Raw genomic sequence first — 20,755 nt, 5'->3', positions numbered from 1 at the left:
CGCGACACCTGGAAGTTAATTTAAAGTTTCAAATTTCCAAGATATTTTCTCGCGATCTCTCCGATCGCAGAAAGCGCAGTACACGTCGATATCCTCGACGAAGACGCGCGATCGCTCACGCGGGTATCGTTCAAAAATAGCATTAAGGCATCTGGTGCGTTGCTTTGAGACAGTGGAATCGATTCGTTCAGCCACTGGTAAAATATACATAAAAAAAAAGATCGTATAAATTATAAAATCCGCGCGCGTATACGTTAAAGAGACTAAATTTGCAATTCATCTTTTCGAGACCGTCTGTTGTATTTTCGAGAATTTACGTGGCAGCGTGACTTGTTCCAGACGATGTAAATCCATATATTCCGTGATCAAATTTTTTTTAGCATCCAATTTATATGTAGCGCGACGTGTTCTTACTTACACGATTGTTTTGACGCCTTGTGAATATGAAACATTCGACCGTACGCACTTCTTCACTGTATATATCTCCTCTCTTTTTTTTTCTCTACGTTTCTCTCATTCCTCTGCCGGAACAGTGCTTGCTTCCGTTTGCCACACCGACATGACTATCGTCTACGAGGCAAAAAACGAGAGAGACGGAAGAGAAGAATCGGGGAAAGGGAAATTGGAAGAGGTAGCATGAAGAGAAAGAGAGAGAAGACACATAATGTCTATTCATCGCCGATCGAAGATGGACGTTCTTTCGAAGGGTCTGCTAACGTAGCACGCATTTGAATATGAAAATATGCCACGAATTAAAATAACACTGACTGTGGCGAGCTACGCGGGGCGCGATCTTAAATAATTCATGGGATTTTTCACTTTACCGCGAGTAACCGTGATCTTGATGCCGGAGCGCCCCGCCCGATCACGTCAAAGAATATCGTAGGAGTCAGTTGTATTTTTTAAGCAGTCTAAAGAAAGAAACTTTCTATAGCTGCGAGAAAAACTTCCCGAATTATATTCTCTCAAAGAATTTAGAAAAAATTCCACACATTTCTTTACAATATTATAACATATAACATTTCATAACTTGAGCACAATACAAAGTTGACATGTGCATTATTATTCGTGAAAGTTCAAGACGTTATCAAGAGGAAAATGTTATTTGTGCATCGTTATTGTTTTATAATGCGGTCACCAACCATCACAAGCTATTAATACGACTGATACAAAAAGGCGTTGTATAATATTAACTACTAAATCAGGTCACGCATAAATCCGTACATTAATATGAAAAAGTCCTTCGATTCAATGTACGGACACATAAATCACGATTCCATTTTTAACACAATTGTGCAAAATTTATTCTGATCATTTTGATATTTACAATATTATTATTATTATTATTATTATTATCATTATTATTATTAAATTATTAAAGCACTGTTTATTTAGCGTTATGAAAGAGAGAAAGATTAAATTCTCTCAAAACCATGTAAATAAATAATAAATAAATAATTTTAATGAAAGTACAATATGGCAAGAATTATAAATGTAGACAAACGGATAAAAAAATATGAAAGCAAAGTTTCAAATAAGAATAATTAAAAGATCACAAAGAAAATTAATTTTTAATCAATTAGAGAAATCGAGAAAAATTAAAAAATAACTTTGCCATCTTAGATGAAAAATTTGTATGTATGATATGTTCGTGATCTGAAGAATGCGGAAGTTCAAAGAATCCAGTGATCTAAAGAATGCGCAAGTTCAAAGAATCAGGTCTTAACTTCTTGATTTTGAAAATAATTGTCATTGCTCTAATAAAGAGGCGGCACGTCTGAAAGATTTTACATAAAAGTCAATGCAACAAAGCATCAATTTATCAATACGTGTTCTACTTTCGGACGCTTTTCAAACTTTTCTATATATATTGTGTAACATTACATATCTATAAAACAATTTTTTTAAAAACTTCCTTAATAGAGATCTCGGATATATCCCGGATATATCGTTAGATAAAAATCTTTTAATAGTTTTCCTTAGTGAAGACCTCCGTCCCTAACGTAAAACTATTATGTTACGGAAAGGTTATAAATTTTCGACCTAACTTTTTGTTCCACAATGTCAGACTTCAAAGAAACGCATTGTGTAGCTCTTTAAATTATAAAATTTATGAAACGTAAACGCTTAAAAAATTCGTCGAAAAACAAAAGTCATAAAATAAATCCGTAGTTTGTGGACAAGGACAACTCGCAGAAAGCTCAATTGAAACGACTTAGGTGAGACGATAAATATAATTTGGACAAGCTTTTTTACATTGAAAAAAAATTTTTTCGTCCGTAATTTATGAGCACAAGCGCATGTTGTAGATCTGTCATAATTTACGCGTTAATCTATAACCGGACATGCATTATCTCGCGCGCCATCGTTTCGCAATTTTGTAATCGCGAGTACGTTGCTATAAATCACGTAATAACTGATCTACATATATACTCATATATACTACTATCTACATATATACTCATATATATTACTATCTACATATATACTCATTAAAGTCATGACATTATGTTGGTCCTTTGAGCGTAACTTTCTCTACGGTCGGCTGCGACACGTGTCATATACATTCTCGCCTTATCGTTATTTATCTGACCGATGTCCAAGTAAATACGGACCACCATGCAGCTTACAATGATACAGAGATTTCCTTATGCCCGAGTGTCAAAAAGGGTTCACGAAGATAGGCTGCATAGCTATTCAAATTTTTTCGCAAAACTACCGTAGTTACGCAAAGAGAGAGATAAGGTTTATCTCCGTCACGAAACGGATAATCTCGTAACACATTCTCGGTTTATCTCATTCACACGAACAATTTCCTGTACTAATATTTTTTATCTAATATTTTTTATCTATGTAAAAGAACTTCTGCCTATATTTTTTGTCGGTAGATCCTACGATAGAAGTTAATCTGTACTTTCAGGCAAAAAGGCAGATTAACTTCTATTGTAGTATTCATGGACAAAAAAGTCCTTTCTTTTTCTTTCTAAAATTCCAAGTTTTTTTTTTACGTAATAATCATCTGGCAAGTAAATGAAGATAGAAATACCTGGTCAAGTGATGTCGTGGATAAAAAAATATAAGCAGTCCTAGTAGCAAAAGAATCTGAAGTAATACAATTCTCATACGTAATACAAGTCTCATGAAATATACATTATATATTAAGAGACATCAATACTTTTTTCTTTTACATTAAGCGTTTAAACAAATATAGGCTTTAATAATATACGTACGAAATCTTTTTTTTTATTTTTTAAAAATTTTTTAATGTTGATTTTATGCTAATGAATAAGAATTTGATTTAATGATTCATTATCAGGATATTTTGCTAGAAAGAAAAATCAGAATGCAAATGGATAAAAAAAGGTATATGCATATTGCGCGAGTGTGGACTCGGTGGGCGCAAAAATGTAACACGTCGTATAACAAAAATTCCGTTTTACGTGTAACATTTTCGCACGTCGCGCTTTTAATGGTCCGTTTTAATGTACATAAAAAAATGTAGCAGCGTAAGCTGGCCGTCGGCGAGCGAGAGAAATTAATTGCGAATGGCGGTGCGGGAGAGGCGCGCGTTTCAGAAGATTACATCGTATCCGTCCCTGGTGTCTGATGCGGATACCGTGTAGCGGTGGTACAGAAACCGGTGGATTTGACTCGCGCGTTTCTCTGATAAATATACGCGCGAGTGTGTACACACACGTCGCGTTTACACGCCAAGGGCCGAGAGGCGTGCACGCGCGGTTATACGATGAGAGCCGACACGTCGGTAAATTTCAGCGTGATCACTAGCTACAAGCCTTACGACAAACGAAAGGCGTACAGGCCGCGTACCGTAATATTCTGTCGAATTTACGGGGCGCCGTACGTTACGACTTTATTACAGGACGCGGCACCGAGGTAACCCACGAGGGTGATGTTACGTTCCAATGTGGGAATGTATTTCCATTTCGCTCCGATTCAACGTCGATTATCGTGAGACTGGGTGTACGTCGCATACGAGAAATCCGCTTGTCGTAACAATTACGGCTCGGATTGCTCATATAAAGTCGATATTGTTAACGTTGCTTTTACGATATATGTCACGGATGATGTGCTGTAATTTTTCCAGATTTCGTTATACGGATTTTATTGTTTCAGTGTTTAATAAACATATAAGTCCAAGGTGGAATATTTTTTGTCAAAAGTCCAAATTATTAAACGCACGGTCGAAGGAAAAACATTTCTTAAACATTTCATACATGTATGAATATATGTAAATATTATATGTTAATATATGTAAATATTCGCCAAGGTGGATTTATTAAATTTGATATTAAAATTAAATTTAATTAATTAATTAAATTTAAATATGCATTTGATTGATTAATTAAATTTGAATATGCATTCTTCGCGATATCATTAAACACCATATAATTAAGTCAAGCAAGCTACACTTGCACTTGATATAAATTCTAATTTATGGACCATAATAGATCCTCGTTATCCACTGATGGAATATTATCGGCATATCATGTAAAGAAACTATCAGCCTGATACAGTTTTTTTTTGTTTTTTTTTTTTTAGAAATTATGGATAGAATGTAATTATATTCTCTTCCGACTCTTATCTAACTAAAACTCTTTAATTAACTGACGATATCCGGCCAAAACGACGCATACAACGATCGTATAGCCACGGCATATTAATGAAAAACGCTTCGTCATTTAACGAGCATCACCGTATATACGATGCGCTGTCAATTTGATTGACAATCCGGGTTTATTATGTTGCTCTTGAATAAGATAGAAATTTACAATTTTTTACAAGTTGTTGGAAATCGCCGCGCACGGATATTATTTGTGAAAAGAAGCTGGTAACACGAGAAATCGATATAACGGTATAACGAGGTCGCGTCATGTAGCACGGAAAAAATAGGAAATAGTTTTACATGAAAATAGAGGGCGAATTAAGGGCTTCGTTCTCTCGAAGAACTATAGGGAGGGGCTCAAAAGAAGTGATCTCAAAAGTCGCAACTATTGGAACTGACGGAGGGTGATCGTTGAAATATATTTTACATGTCAAAAACAGAAAAGAGACTTTTGCTACGCACCGCAAGCTGAATACTGTTGCCAAGAAGTCAAACAGCCAATATTGAAAAGAATTTCCAGAAAACAATGACCCTCTTTTTTACGCTTTCACATCTTACAAAAAGGAAACTGAAGCAAAGATTTGTATTCTATTGCTCAAAGCAAGTTGTATTTTTTTCGAATTCTTCTTATTTATATACCTTATATAAAAAATATAAATATCTCTTGAAATATAGATACCACAATCAACATACAAAAATATTTAAAAGTGGAAACTAAGAATATAAACAATTTAATCAGATTAAATACAATTTGTTTAGTAAATCCTATTACACGAAAACTAATTTAATTAATTGGATTTAATGTTATATGAATTTATTGGATTTAATATTATATTATTAATTGAATTTAATAATTACATTAATAATTACATGAATTTTTTTTTATCAGACTTTCGTAGGTGTAAATATTTTACGAAGGAAAAATCTCCTCCCATGATATTATAAGAAAAGCTTTTTTTTCCTCTGTAATAAAATATTTACGTCTGTAAAGGTCTTATCATGTATTGAACGAATTGTCGCCGCAGGAACTGTTAATTAGGACCTTCATCCCCGAATCGATATAAGCCTGAGGTAGAAAAGGGATCCAAGGGGTACAGCCTAGTAACACAGATAGAATCCGATAAAGCCATATAGTGGATCATGCTGATACGATCGGGATTCCGTATTTTCGCGACTAAGCCAGCGCGGACTGCACTCTCCGGGCGTGCTGTTATATTTTGGTGAGATGCATCGATCGTCGGGCGGATACACGTCCCACGAGGCTCGTTAAGGGGAGACGATCGCGCGCGCGCGCGACAAGGACAAAATTATCGTAGAATGGCAAGAAATCCGACTCCCCGTAGGCGGCTTTATAATGCTAAGACGTCGCCTACCTGTGCATCGTGGCACTTATTAAATCTCGCTCTGGCATCTCTCCTCGCTGCGTACCTTTCATCTCGGGTTACCACTCGACCAGTACTCGCAACCAATCGTGCTGCCTACGCTTTGAATGTCAGAGACTTTGCGTCGCGAGATTTGTAGGAATCAACGTCTTTTATTCTCACGCCGCGTCTTGACGCGCGTGTTCTCGACGATGAATATTCCATCGTCAGTCGAATGTTCAGGTTGTTCGAGGTTCTTTTAATCTTGTATCTCCGTCGACAGTTACTTGCGATCATCCTCTTTTGCTACGTGTAACATGTTCAAGATATATGCAGCTGAATACGTGTATGTATATGTGTGTGATCAGGCGCAAGAATCAAAGGAGTCCTTTCGAGAGCATCCTCAGCGATTCGAAAAAGTCGGAAAAATGCATGGAAAAGCGAATCGGTTCGTCAAGGACTCTGTTATTAGATTTTTCACTGGAAAACTTTCTCCACAAGTTAGATGCGCGTTGCGCAACACAGTTGCTTCGTGTAAATTTGCTTGCTACATACAAGTTGTAAAAATAAACGCGTACGTACGCGTATATATGAAGGATTCTTACAAGAAGCATATAAGTGAAAAAATATTTTGATATACAATATCACAGAATTTACAATTTGTTCTTAGATATTCCATGTGAAATTGGAAAAACGACTTTTTTCACGTAAAATAAATAATTGCAATCATCTCTTAATACGGAAGAAAATTAAATGACAAATATATTAAATAAAAAACACCAACAATATAATTAAAAGAGAAAAAATATATAAAAAATAATGATAACATTCTACACTTTTTATCTTATTTATTTTTTATCTTATTTATGTGTATATAATCGCCGACTCCGATTGTTCGGAGCAACGTGTGAGTTCGATTGAGAAGGAGTGGTCTTTTTACGTTGTTTGCAAACTTATGCGGAGTACATCGCGCGGAGGGTCATCACGCGCTTTCCAAAAGTGAACAATAGAAGGGAAGTTGCCGTCTAGACATAAAAGCCGAAAAAGTTGTGACTGCATCTTATAGCGAAAGACTCATGCGCGTATCCTGAAGATGGCCGACAGACCCCCGGAGAGCTTGTATAGTATATCGCCCGGATAGTATCCTTCGTCCTCCTTTCTCTTCCGAGTCGACCGACCTGCAGGCAAGGAACGAACGTTTTGGACACTTGACTCTAATATCAATTTGTAGCACTCAAAAAAGAAACATCTCTACCTAACCTAACATATAACATGATGAGGGTTCCTGCGAGAGCCTCATCTCGCTCGTTTGGAAAGCACTTAATTTATATTAATTTTATTCCACGCCCAATAAAACGTAGACTCTTAACAAGACTATATTTCTTTAAAAGTAAACATCGTCCGTGCATTTTGATTGGCATTCTGATGCAACGAACGGCTTTCATAATTCCCTCAACAAACAGCTACACAAAAAAAAATTAAAACGTATGTTGTAATTTAGAATCATCTTATGTTAAAATTATTTGCGAGAGATCCACCTAAGCGATGCGTAACAAATTTTTGTCAGATATGTTTACGAGTCTCAAATGAACCAAGACTAAATTATACGATCGGTATGACTCATTATTATGAGAATCTTGCATTGTTATGAGAATCTTAAAAGCGCGATGCAAGAGTGCACCTGGAACTGGTGCAGTGTTCGTGCTGATATGACAGCGTTATCAACGACGGGCCCTGATCATCCGACTCTACCGGTGAGTGCGACGCGTTATATAGCACATACCATACGGATGATAGGTGACAGGAAGTCGTAATCTACCCCTTCGCTATCTCCCGACAAAACCAGCGATTGTTTACATCGTGAGATTTTTAAATAAGCTGTTAAGTAATTTATTCAAGCCCCTCCCCCTCTTCCATCTCGTCATTATATGTACTCCGAACTTCTAAAGATTCACACGATAAACCATAAGACAACAGCGTGCATCGCGTGTCGACTCGCGATCGACTCGTGAGACAATGTTTCCTCGGCCATGGAGAGAAATCCGGGGGGGGAGGGAGATTCGAGGGACTTCCTTTCTCTCTCTCTTCCTAGAGAATCTCGTAGACGGTTCACTCGATGAGAGCTGTGTCGCATCTATAAGCTAATTTCACGTTGAATAAAAACGTAATCCTCTAAAAGGGAAATCCATTTAACGTTCGCCCCATCCTCTCAAGATAAATTGCTTTTCGGAGGCACGTTTCTAAAGCGACATTGCAGGAAGTTTGGGGATGACAGAGTTTCTTTGCGAAAGACCTGACGAGATCTCTCCCGAGAATCCCCTATTTTGATTTCGTTGACTGGTGGACGCCAAACGTAACTGTCAACCGTGACCCGACAATGAACGCGGTCGTACGTTGCCGAAAATCCACAAGGGGCAAATACCTCAATGTAAACTTCAATATGCGTTGTAGTCGATGTGTTTTCTCGATTCCCTTATATACGATATATATACAATATGTCTTTTTCTTTCTCGTCTTTTTATGCGTCTCGACAGTATTGAGTATTCTTGAAAACTCGGAATATTTTCGGAAAACTTATCAAATATTGGACATAACATCTCTATCGTATCCAGAAAAGATTCATCGAATTTAACAAAATAGCAACATCAATATTTTTTTAGAATAATTTTTGAAATAGTCAGTATTTATTTTATTCTATGAAAAAGAAGATTCATGAAATTATCATGGATAATTTTGGTATGTTTATAGCTATATTGAATAATAAAAAATATAAGCGCTCTATCTTTTTATAATAGAAAAAAGCAACAATTAAAATAACAAATTGAAAAATAAATGACAACTTTGCATATCGATTATTATCCATATGTCGATTATATCATCTTTGAAATTATGTTTATGCTTTTTTAAATCACTTTTGCAAATAATGCGTTCCGAACCCTACTAGCAAATCATTTGATGACTTGCTCAATTGTATTGATTCTCATAACACAATGAGTGGTCTGAAATGACATTTTACGCGTCTTTAAATCTTTCTTATTTAATCTTACAAGTTACATTATCATCAGTATGGACAAAAATAGATTCATCGCATTTTCTTGTGCAGTTTATTCCATCTTGCGGACGCTATCATATACCTGCACAGCTCGCTGCTAAATTGGATCGAAACTGCTGCGACCGCAAACCCGCGAAAAGGAATAGGCAACCTCGCCGTGTTTTGACCTTTAAACTCCCGTCAAGAGCTTCCTTCTCCTTCCCAGCCTCGATCCGATTACCAACCGAGAGAGATTGCAACGGACCACCTGGCTCGTACGGAGAATTACATTCTCTGTCCAAGACGAGTAACGCGTCTGTAGAAACTCTAACGTCTAAAGTATCGCGAAATGGTAATCGGAACCAATCCTGAACCGATCGTCGCCGTTCCTTTGCGGACGCCAACGGCAGACGCTGAGAAGGAAACGCCAAACCCCGAGACTCCCCCTCTCGTTATTGCTCTATCAGGGAAAAGCGTATGCCCGAGGGTCTCGCGTCCCCTCACACTTCGTGGGGGATACCGGTCTCTGCGAGGATATTACCTTCGCCCACAAGAAAATCGACGATGTATGTATATATTATATATTTGCGGGAGTGAGAATATAGAAATATATCTCTCGAATAGCGACGTTTGTGTGCGAGCGAAGGAAGGCGTTTGGCGTCCGATCACGATACGATGCGAAATTTATTCGACGTCAAGAACGTCGGAATACGAATGTTTAGCATGAATGAATCTATGAAAGCTATTGACAACAAGATGATGGCAAAGTATGTCATTGTCAATATGTCAAATTTTAAAAAGGTTTCTCCTGACAAGCGCGAAACTATTTTTTTTTTCAAAATTAGGAGGAAATTTTTTATTTTAGCTTTTTTATACTTTCATTACGTCTCTCGAATAAAAAGGCACAAGTTATTTAAAATGGATCAACATATAAGAGACTTTGCTCTCTATAATTATTTTTTATAATTAAGCATCTGGTCATCTTATAATTGTCCTTTATTATCGATATTGCAGATGCCTTACATAAAAATAAAAAAGTAACATTACAGGGATATTTATAGAGATTCCAGCGTACAAGATATAATGATACTCGCCTCCTCGCGCTCGACTTTACGGCCGTAATAAACATGCCAGTTCGCAATTTTTTTAAACGCGGAAACCCTAATTTTTCGCACGCGTGTCCGCCACGGACGTCCGCGAAAGCACATAAAATTCGGACAGTAGCTGACAGTTACACGGTACTCCTTCGCGCGACGAGCCAGGACGGTTCCATTTTACATCGGCGTAATTCTCGAACGCGATAACGACGATCAAGTAGGGAAAAACGAAGGACAAGACACGAGGTATTTTTAGCAGGAATTCTGCGACAAAAAATTTCTCACACGCCGCGCTTAATCAGCTTCCCGCATCGCAGGTGTTCCGAATAACGACGACGCCTATCACTCATTAATCTCTCCCGATAGACCATTTTAATTATCGCGCATTTTTACAGAGCCATTGTAGGTCATTAGCGGTCAAGTTTACCGCACGAATATCGGTGACAAATCGCTCGTGGCGAGACGGCGAGGCGTTATTTACCGGCAGCGACGCGCGAATTGGAAAGTTTATCGCGTCGACCCGGGATCGTCGAACTCGCTGCCTCGTGTCCTCGAGCCTCGATCTCGATCTCGAGGAGGTAGGTAGGTCCTCCTCGGAACCGGTCGTGACCGTACCTACGCGAGACGTCGTTAATGCCGCGCGAGAGCGAATCCACCTACGAGTCGAGGGGGTGCCCGTGCCGGGTCTCGCTCGTAACCAGCCTGAAAAGAAAGCAGTAAGTCGTTCGACTGGAGAAGCGAGGTGGAAAGAGAGATGGAGAGAGAGATGGAGAGAGAAAGAACCGCGGTACCGATAATAAGCGCTCGTGAATCCCGAAGACCCCGAGCAAAGAGAAGGATGGAGGAAGAGAGAGATCCTGCCCGTCTCTCGTTATCCACGCCACACGGCGCCCGAGTCGTGACGTCATCTCGCGCGCGCGCGCATGGATGCGGCCTTAGCATGCGATGCATCCGCGGGGGGATGCTCTCCCCGTCGTGTGTGCACACGCCCGTGTGTACACACAGGTGCGCGCGCACACGGCGATACGAGTCTCGTCTAGCGGGTACGCATCTGCACGCACCGCGTGTACGCGTATGCGTGGTTAAACGCGAAGCCAGAGTCGGACTCTCGCGCGAGGTTGCGACAGCCAACATCGAGAGATGCACGAGATGCTGCGTGATTCGTTCGCGTGTACCAGTCGAGCGCTGGTCGGGAAGAGGGATGAGGGGGGGAGGGGGGAAGCCGAGGGGCCGGTAGCTCTATCGCGCCGAAACTCGGCGAAAACGCACGAGCGCTACGGCCGTCGCTTCCCCTTCCATCACCGACCCCCACTCCCTCCTCGTTCCCTCGCTCCTTCTCTCTCTCGCATCCGTATCGCTCGGTCTTTGTCGTTGACTTTGGCGCTCTCGTCGTGCCTTCTCGCTCGCGTTTGCGTCACCTCGGAGTCAGTGCGTCCGTGTCCGTCGTTGGGGTGGGATCGCGGCGCGTTCGCTCGGTCGCACGTGCCTCTCTTTCTTCCTCTCGCGTTCTCGTCGTTCGCCGAGAACGCGCGTCTGTTGCGAGCAAAATATTTGGAGAAACTAGCGCTGTGCTGTGTGTACCCGCGCTCGATTCGGAGTAGATACGTGGAAACAGTCATGACGTTTGATGCGCGCGAGTATAAGACACCGGGACGCTTGTTTACGCATCTGATTTAGTGCCGCGCGTACATCGTGTATACATAAGCCGCTGGCTGGCGCAGCAGCGAGAAGGCGACTACCTACGACGAATGTGTTCTTCTATCCATCGAGAGTAAACACCACTCGACTGGACATCGCGCCTCATCCGACAGAATCGGCGCTGCGTCGCCGATCGCGCGTTCCATTTTTTATCACGACGCCAGGGATATAATGGATTAATTTTCGCCGAGGGCTGGTAGCTACCCGGCGCGGCGGCCGCGACTATTCGACTCTCCGCAGGCAGGACAACGGAGCGGAGCACAGCGGGGAATTTGCGCGATAAATCAAGGTGAGAATCCGGCTTTGTTTTCGAAAAGGGTTGGCGCGCGTGATAGCCACTCTCTCTCGGGCTTGCATTGACCAGCCTCACCGCGCCGCACGACCGTTTTGCGTCCTCTTCCTCGTACCTTTCTCGAGCTCTATCTCTCCGTCTCGCTTTCCCCGTCTCTCTTTCCTTCCCAGCCGCATCTCGTTCCGACGGGGCTTTCTCTTCCCCCCGTGGCTCTTTCCCGTTTCTCTCTGTCGGGACCCTCTGCGAATGCTGCAAACGAGCATCCACGAGCGTAGCATATATTCCGCGAATCTCCTCCGACTCCTCGTCCTCGTCCTCATCCTCCGTCCGTAGCCACACGCTGTTCCTCGCGCCCAGCGGACCCAAGGGAGATAGAGATAAAGAGAGAGAGAGAGCGTCGTTTCTCCGGGTTCGGCTCGGACGACGGATCTTGATTGCAATTCTGCTCTATACCATAGGCCGCCGTCTCTCCCTATGCAAATCCGCGCCGGCGGAAAGTCGTCACAGTTGAGAGCCGCGCGTGAGGATCTATGTTCCATTAAATAAGTCCTCTCTTTTGACGAACGGAACATAACCATAGACCGAGAGAGTTCGACAACCTTTCTCGAATTTAACGACTGTGAAAAATTGACCGTCTACCGCTATTACGAAACGTGACGTGAAAAATTGACGATCTCTCGATGTGCCAATGTTTCATTGCTCGGAAACAGCGTCGGGCGATCGTAAGTTAACGGAGAGATCGATGAAACTAGATAAATCACATCTAAGTGAGCGTCGAAGAGATGGTTTCGAGAAAGCGACTGGTGAAATCGTTAATATCCAACAGTAATTCGAGATAATAATAGATTTCTTTCTGCGATTTCTTCTACAAATTAATTTGACAGATATATGGAATGAATATACATTCTTCTATTGTTTAAATTAAAATTTTTCTCAGTGCAAGTAATATATAAAATATATCATTAAAATATATACTATAAAATTATTACTAAAATATATATTATAAAATTATTTTTAAATTAAATTTTCTCGCTTTTCCAACTGTTAGGTTCATGAATAAAATGATTCGCGAGTAAACGTTATGCTTTATTGGATATGTACGCACCAAGAGTGCTTAATACAGTGCAATCATTGTTATCCCACGGGATATAGCGGATGCTTATTTGCTTAATATCTCAGTTAACTGCATGAATCTGTTATTGCGCTTTCTACTGTCTCAGAATCTGCACGGAATTTTAGCAAAATATATACATTATATATCACACGCAGTAATATTAGATACAACTAGTAAATTTACGATGGGGACATAATTAGATTTATATATCAGTATAACATATATATAAAGTAATTTATTACGTAATAAAATTTCTTATCAATTTCTACATATAAATATAAAATTCGGAATATAATTCAAGGTTTCGAACAGTTGAAGTCTGTAGGAATTTCTCAATCGTCACTCTCTTCAAGAAACTCATGTCAGAGAACTTAAATTAAGCTAGACGTGCGAAAGATATTTTTAAATAGCTAACTTTCTCGAAAAGAGATGACAATTATACTCGTTTACCATGGCCTCAAACAACGGCACGCTAACGTAAAATTGCGCATTACCATAAATGCGCGACAACAATGCGAAGTCGCGGTGACCTTGGCTTAGGGTTCGCGTCGACGAGAAAGCGGCGATGCTCGCGTATGCCGAAGTAAACCCGTACAATCGAGAATCCGTCGAGGGCCGCAGGTATTATACGCTCGACGTTGCCGCGGACGTAAATCACCGGGAAAAAGTCTGCCCGAGCGATAGAATGTAACGCTTGTTTGGACTCGAGTGAAATGTGGACGCGACGAGGAGAGAGAGAGAGAGAGAGAAAGTGCTACAAAACCGCGCATCCGACGTTTATCTGTCAGCCTTTTTAACGACTATCGCGCGCAGCTTCCGGCGTATATATCGGCGCTCTCGTTAAATTTGCACCGCAAATACACACACAGGCTATTTATGAGAGCGCGCGCGTACTTTTCGCGCGCATTATTTGCGTATCCTCGCTATCGTTTGGATTGGCGCTAAACGGCCGCTTTGTCGCGCCTTAATTTTCCCGAATGGATCGGATATTTACGAGCGACGATAAGAATGACGTCCGCCTCGCCTTTGTGTTCGTAGGGAAAAGTTGGTCGTAGGGAGCCCGCAAAAGGAGTCCGACGTCGTAACGCCTAATTACGTTCGCCGCGGATATATTGTACATATTTGCATCGCAAATCTTGCGCCGTCGACGCTGTTAATCTTGTTACGCCGGTCTTATATAAGTACATCGAAACGAAATACCGATGCGAGTATCAAAAGGAAATTTTGATACGCGAGAGAGATATCGATGTATCTTTTAAGAATATAATCGAAATGATATATTGCATTCTACATAGAAAAAAATGTACTGTATTCAAGTAAATATTATTTATTTGAAGTATACCATAAGTTTGTATATCCGCAAATATATCACAAGTTCACCACAAGCATTAAATTTAATTGAATATATTCTAAATTTTAGTAAGTGCAGTATTTTAGTCAAGAGAGATTTTAGAATATTAAATTGAAACAAAAATTTGGTTTGCTTACTACATGAGTTGGCGTAAATTAAGTTTGATTTTTCTTTGATACAACTTTACAATATTCTTGAAGAGAAAATAATTTCTTTTTCTGAGTACTTGATAATGAAATTTTCTAGCACTTGTGATGAGTATATTTTAAGAATATATTATCAAGAATATATTCTTTATTGAAGAAAACTATTAAAAGAAAAAAAGAAAAATAAATTGAGTAATCGCTTTTCTTGGTGGTAGAAAGATATTTTTCTCTGTGTAGTAATAAAATTGAATCGAGAGATATTTGAAAATGATTTGCATATATATAATATACGTAATTTTTATTTTACTTGGAGGAAAAAGGAAAGATTGTCATTCCTGTATAATGTAAAATGTATCGTATTAATACATATTTGATACTAAGGTTCTTTTATACGATATATTGTGGTACATTATACTTTTAAAATATCAGAACATCCCTAAAGTATCGGAATATTGAAGCACAGTATCTTCGATATTTCGACCATATTACAGTATCGTTACTTATGCTGTCGTAAAAAAAAGAACTCTCGATGGAATTTCTACAAAACCCTCCGTGGAATTTCACATTGGAAAATCCTCGAATGGTCTTACTCGCATTTAGAACAATCTCTTCGATCGTGTTGTTGGAGCGATGTTATCTTATCGTCCTCGGAGCTCGCGTGACTCTCGACTGTTTCGTTACGCGAAGTCGCAAGTTTAACCCTCGACCGGAGTCGTGCAGTTTCGGAATGAACTTGGAATCGCGGAGTTCTCGCTCGAGTTCCACGTATAACGTTGGTCGCGCGAAACAAAAGCCTAAAATAATGCAACGGTAAAGCAATACTCTGAAGTGTACTTGGGAGAATAAACAAAGCATCAAACTTTGCTCGCGACTCTCGTTGAACTCTTCTCTATCTTCTCTATAAAAACTACGAAAAATATAATACTGAAACATTTGACATTTCGTATTAAAGATTATAAAATGACATTTGACATTCTGTATTAAGGATTATAACATGAGAAGTATAAAAACTAACTTCTCTCTCTCTCTCTCTTCTTTTTTCGAAAATAAAATCGAAAGATTCGCGAGCGACGGTATTTAAGGACAGTAATAATTACCGCAGGCTTGTTTTGGTCGTGTGCCGCGATCGTCATCTAGCAAGGCAATAAAAGGAGACCGAGTTCTCTGGTTTAAAGTGATATATCGTCCCGTGCAGGTGGGAGACGTCTATGAACGGGCGATCTTCCCCTTTTCTCTTTCTCTCTTTCGTCGTGACCCTTTTGGATATTTCAGAGCCCGTCTGGATCCTTTTACAACTCTCTCGGGCGAGGCTGCTATGTCGCAATTAGAACACGCTATAATTGACTCGTTCCGAATGCCGGCGAGAAGGTGAATTATGTCGCGAACGCGCCGGCTTCGGATAAAACCGGGTCGAGCGTACCGAGCGTGCAACACACATCGGAAAACGATACAATTCGCCCGGCACCGCGATTATTTTATGGCCGCTTCATTGGGGGGCTGGCTTTGGGGCGACAACGCGCTAAGCCACATAGAGCGATTTTATAGACTTGCGTTCCCGCTGGAAGAGACTATAAATCATTAACACGATCAAGGGTTTGCCGTTGCGGTTCTTGTATTTATTCCCGTAATTCTCGACTAATTGTTGAAATTGAATGTTCTTTATTTAGCCATTAATTCTTCAAGCGAAATGTCAAGATTTACCTTTTGTTCTGCTTTTTTATTTTTATTTTTTTTATAAATTGTTTTTCATTTCTCTTGAAATATTTATTACATAATTTTATTTTAGTAGATGTGTACGTAACTTAATATATTCAGCAACTAACATTCTTGTCTCCGATCATACTTTATTCTCGCTTTACACGTTTTGCGACACACAAAACGAGCTTATCGAGGAGGGTGGAAGAGACGAGAAAATACATTTTCATTCGCTTTGCTTAGTCCGCTCTGTCAAACGCGTACTTTGGCGCACTCGATACACGGTCCTCGTGGAGAACGTGTCCAATCGTCTTGCAAATGGATTCGGCGAGACTCCAGTGACTTTTTGAGGTCCGCGTTTAAAAGATTCCATGAATAGCGGAAGCGATTTGGAGCCGTGTGAAAGGAAGAAGGATTAATGAAAGAAAGAAAATGTTTGCGGAGATGGAGGAAAGGAGGGAGGGAGAGTTTTGAAATCTGCCTATGTTGTCCTGATCGCGTATATTTTTTTTTCTTTTTTACTTGAATGCTCGTTAAAGTTACTCTTTATATCGCGATCGAGCAATATGGACGAGAAGTTTTAAATTTGCAGAAGAGTGTCATCGTCGTATTTGCGATCTCGGAGATAGTAATTATTTACTTTAAAACTTTTGCTTCAATCTCGTTTGCGAATGATGGAGCATCGGGTGAAGTTATATTTTCACGGAGTAATATTAAATTTTCATTATTTTTCGTTTCTGATTATTCGATAACTTATCGAAGTGGATCATCCAAGTCTGTATGAGATAATAATTTATAATAAATTTCTAGATTATAATATATAAAAATACATTGACGGAGAATTATTGAATGTTTAATATTTTAATTGCATTTAGCATTTATATGTTTTAATTATTTCAAAACCGACTAAATAGATAAATGAATAATGAAATTAAATATAAAAATTGACTCTATCAAACAAATTTAATTTGTTGAGAAAAACTAGTGAAAGGCAGCACGAAAACTAACTGCGTAGCATTAGTTATTGGATATACGCATATCTTTTGCGGTGAGATTATCATTTCGTCATTCTGCATTGCATTATTTTCACATTACGAAGTTAACCACGTATTTGTAATGACTCACGTTAAAGAATCAGAGTATATAAAGGTTTCCGTATTTAACAAAGAATCATATATATAGAATATACTTGTATAATATATTTAAAAGTACTTCTAATTTCGCTGCAACCTCGACGATAACGTGGATTTCGATAAGACAACCGAGTAGCGATAGCAAGAGATACTGTCTATCAAATCCAATATTTGAAAACCTATGATTCGTCAACCGTATGTTTCTACAAGCTGTTAATATTTTTAATCCCGTTCTTTTATAACAGCTTTACTCGTCACAAAGTTTGCACGCGACACATCCATTTTGGCGGCAGAGAAAGGGAGAAAAAAATATTTTGCGAAGGCTACATCAGTAACGCTCTCTTAAATATCGTAATAACGAAAAATCTAACGATGTAAAAATTTACCATCGACGCACGAGTCGAGCGAAGACATAGCACTTATTGTTCCGTAACATTTTTTTCCAACTGACATTTTTTACGGCGCCGTAATTTTTGCGAAGTGGACGCGAATTTTTCCGAAAGCGCGAAGGTTAAACGTATTATTTTCGACCATTATACGCGTGTTCACCGCGGTGTTTCCGTTCCTGTTGTTTCGCGGAAAAGCTCAACGAGCGTATCTCACGCCGCCGGATTTTTTCACCTTCTTCCCTCCGCTGTTGCTGCTGTTTCTCTCGCGGGCGAAACGTTTTACGAGGGAATTCGCGCGTCGAGCCCACTTTCGAACCACTCGTTCTACCTTCGTCGGCTCCTACGGCAGTTCGGTATGGTGTAAACAGAGAAACGAGAAGGAGCGAAAGCGACACCCTCCCTTTGTCTTGCGTTCCTCCCTGCGTCGAGGCAGGTGAAACCAAGATACGCGTATGCGTATGTTGTGCGTGTGTGTGTTCACTCGTGCGTGCGAATGCATCCACGCTGCAACATTAGTTATTCACTAACTGCAGGCTACAGTGAAGACTATAGAATCGAATTCGCGATAACTGCTCATTGTGATAGGGCATATAGTAGTTACTCTTATATAGTCGATATTCATTATAAGAGGTATTGTTCGAGGTGGACTGAAAATATAACATATTATTATTATATTAATTCATTATACATATTTCCATTTTGATTTATCTTTTTTCTAATTTTTATGAATTTTTGAGTTTCTTTTTCTTAAATGTAATAATTTTATTTTTAACTTGTGTATAATGTTTAATCTATATATATTTAATTGATGATGAAGATAAATATAGATGGCTTTCTTTATTATCTATTATATTTTAAACAACTGAGACGTGAACTAAGGTCGTTGTTCTGTAAGTCGTAATTTATATTTCATTTAAATTATATTATGTTAAGTTTGACATTTAACGCAATATATATTTATATATTTATAAATTGTACGACCTACCGTATTATAGCTGTACTTTTTGTCCTGTTCTCTCTAAAAAATTCATGAGAATAAAATATTTCTAATGTTTTTCATGCATAATTAGTAACGCAATTGAAGAGATTCTTTTATTTCAGAATTATTAAATTAGATATAACGACCAAACATAAAGAAAAATGAACACATTTAAGAAAAACTGATATGTAACAATTACATTGATTGTATATTTAATATAATAATATGTGCTGCGATTTTAATAACATATATTTTCGTAGACACGAATTAATTCTATATATTAGATAAACTATTTTTCGATAATCATGAGGAGACGAGTTTCATGTAGCGACGATGCGTTTTTCATCATTTTACCGCTGTTACTCTCCGTTTTAAAGTGGTTTTCACGTAACAATTACATCGTCGTTAGAGCTCTGTCGTTAGCGGAATTGTTGCCGCGTTCGCGATTCTTCTCATTTCATTTAAACCGGAGGCGAGAGATGAAGAATCGCTTGAAGGTGCGCTTTTTTTCAGCGCGCCTAAAGAAACACGATATCTCGCACACCTCGTCGCGTTGACCGGAAGAATACGCCATTAAGAACGATTTATCGCGGATTTGAGGCAGCCCGCGGGCTTTATTTACCTTACAAAGAGCGCCAGTGAGTTAAACGAGACAATGTCGAGCGAAGCGCACGCAAAACTCCTTCGTTCATCAGCGCGAACCGGTTGCGCACCGACAACAGTCCGGTTGAGAGCTAACTCTTGGTTAACGATTCGCCATGCCTCTCTAGATTACAGTGTTAGTCGTAATATGCGGAAAAACTCAGCATCCAGAATTTACCAAATCGAGAACACGAGCACGCGTTAATGGCTACGCAATCGTTAACTTTTTTTCACATCCCGTCTTGGAGTACTTATGTAGGTGAGGAAATTAAATCTTTCCCACTTATTGCGTAACATTCTTTTCGTATTAATTTATACACCAATGTTTGCAATATTTAATTAAATTGTGTCGATAGGTATGATATTCGATAAATTCAACGATGCATAATCGGTTAAATATTTATCGCATGATTTTTTAATCGATTCACGTAGAGCGTTCCATATACATTAATTATTTGCATTATTACTCAATATAAATTCTACGCTTATACCAAGAAAAAAAATGTGGTTACTGAATATATGAATATTTCCAGAGAGAAATATGAGAGAGGGGGGCTTAAATTTAAATTAAGTTAATCTAGATTAACCCACGTAGGTGCAACCCAGCCCCGTGGCGCCCGCCCTCGCTGTCGCGATACCCACAATGTACCACCCCCGCATTTCCTATGCAAGAGAAAGACAGATCACCGCATCTTAGTGTAATTACGCAATAACGCATAATTCGCGCGTTTCGCTAACGCGTGGGCTGCGCGTTTCCTCGGAATCACAAATACATCTCGACAACCGTGAGCGTCGTCGAAAATAATCGAGAGAAGAAAAAATACTGGCCATCTCTTGTCGTTTGTCGTTTAATTGCAAATTAACAGCCGGAAGAGGACAGATAAACGCGAGGAGGGGAGGGGGGGAGTTAGCCTTTTGGTCTTCTTTTCATCTTCTCTCTCATCCTTCATTTGTCCATCTCAGTCGACTTTATCTCTTCCTTTCTCCGCCTCCCTCTCCTTTTCCCTCACTAGACTACAGGAATCTACATCGAAACGCGGAGGTTCCTTCTCGGGAGGTCAGAGGACCCCCGTGGGTCGCCACGAGATTCCCGATTGTGATTCTTCGGTCAGGAATCCAGCGGGGTCCCTCCGTTCCATGAAGCAGCGCGCTTCGCGAATAAAGAAACGGAGTGTCGCCTCTCGCGCTGCAGGCTGCCTGATT

At 39.6% G+C, this 20,755-nt stretch overlaps 1 protein-coding gene across 5 annotated transcripts in view; it reads left to right on the top strand.

Moving 5' to 3' along the window:
- Nucleotides 1-20,755, top strand: part of LOC105255718 (frizzled-2) — a 94,424-nt gene that overhangs the window by 56,685 nt on the left and 16,984 nt on the right. Inside the window, exon 1 of one of the 5 annotated variants that reach the window (XM_011265167.3) lies at nucleotides 11,526-12,100. The exons of the other annotated variants lie outside the window; for them this stretch is intronic. The gene's annotated coding sequence lies outside the window, so the exon portion shown is untranslated. Of the gene's footprint in view, nucleotides 1-11,525; nucleotides 12,101-20,755 lie in introns of those variants that run through there. 5 annotated transcript variants of the gene reach the window in all.

This window comes from Camponotus floridanus, unplaced genomic scaffold (assembly GCF_003227725.1).
Source record: "Camponotus floridanus strain SB8 unplaced genomic scaffold, Cflo_v7.5 scaffold95, whole genome shotgun sequence".
NCBI classification, from domain to species: domain Eukaryota; kingdom Metazoa; phylum Arthropoda; class Insecta; order Hymenoptera; family Formicidae; genus Camponotus; species Camponotus floridanus.
This window is presented reverse-complemented; position numbering and strand designations above follow the sequence as displayed.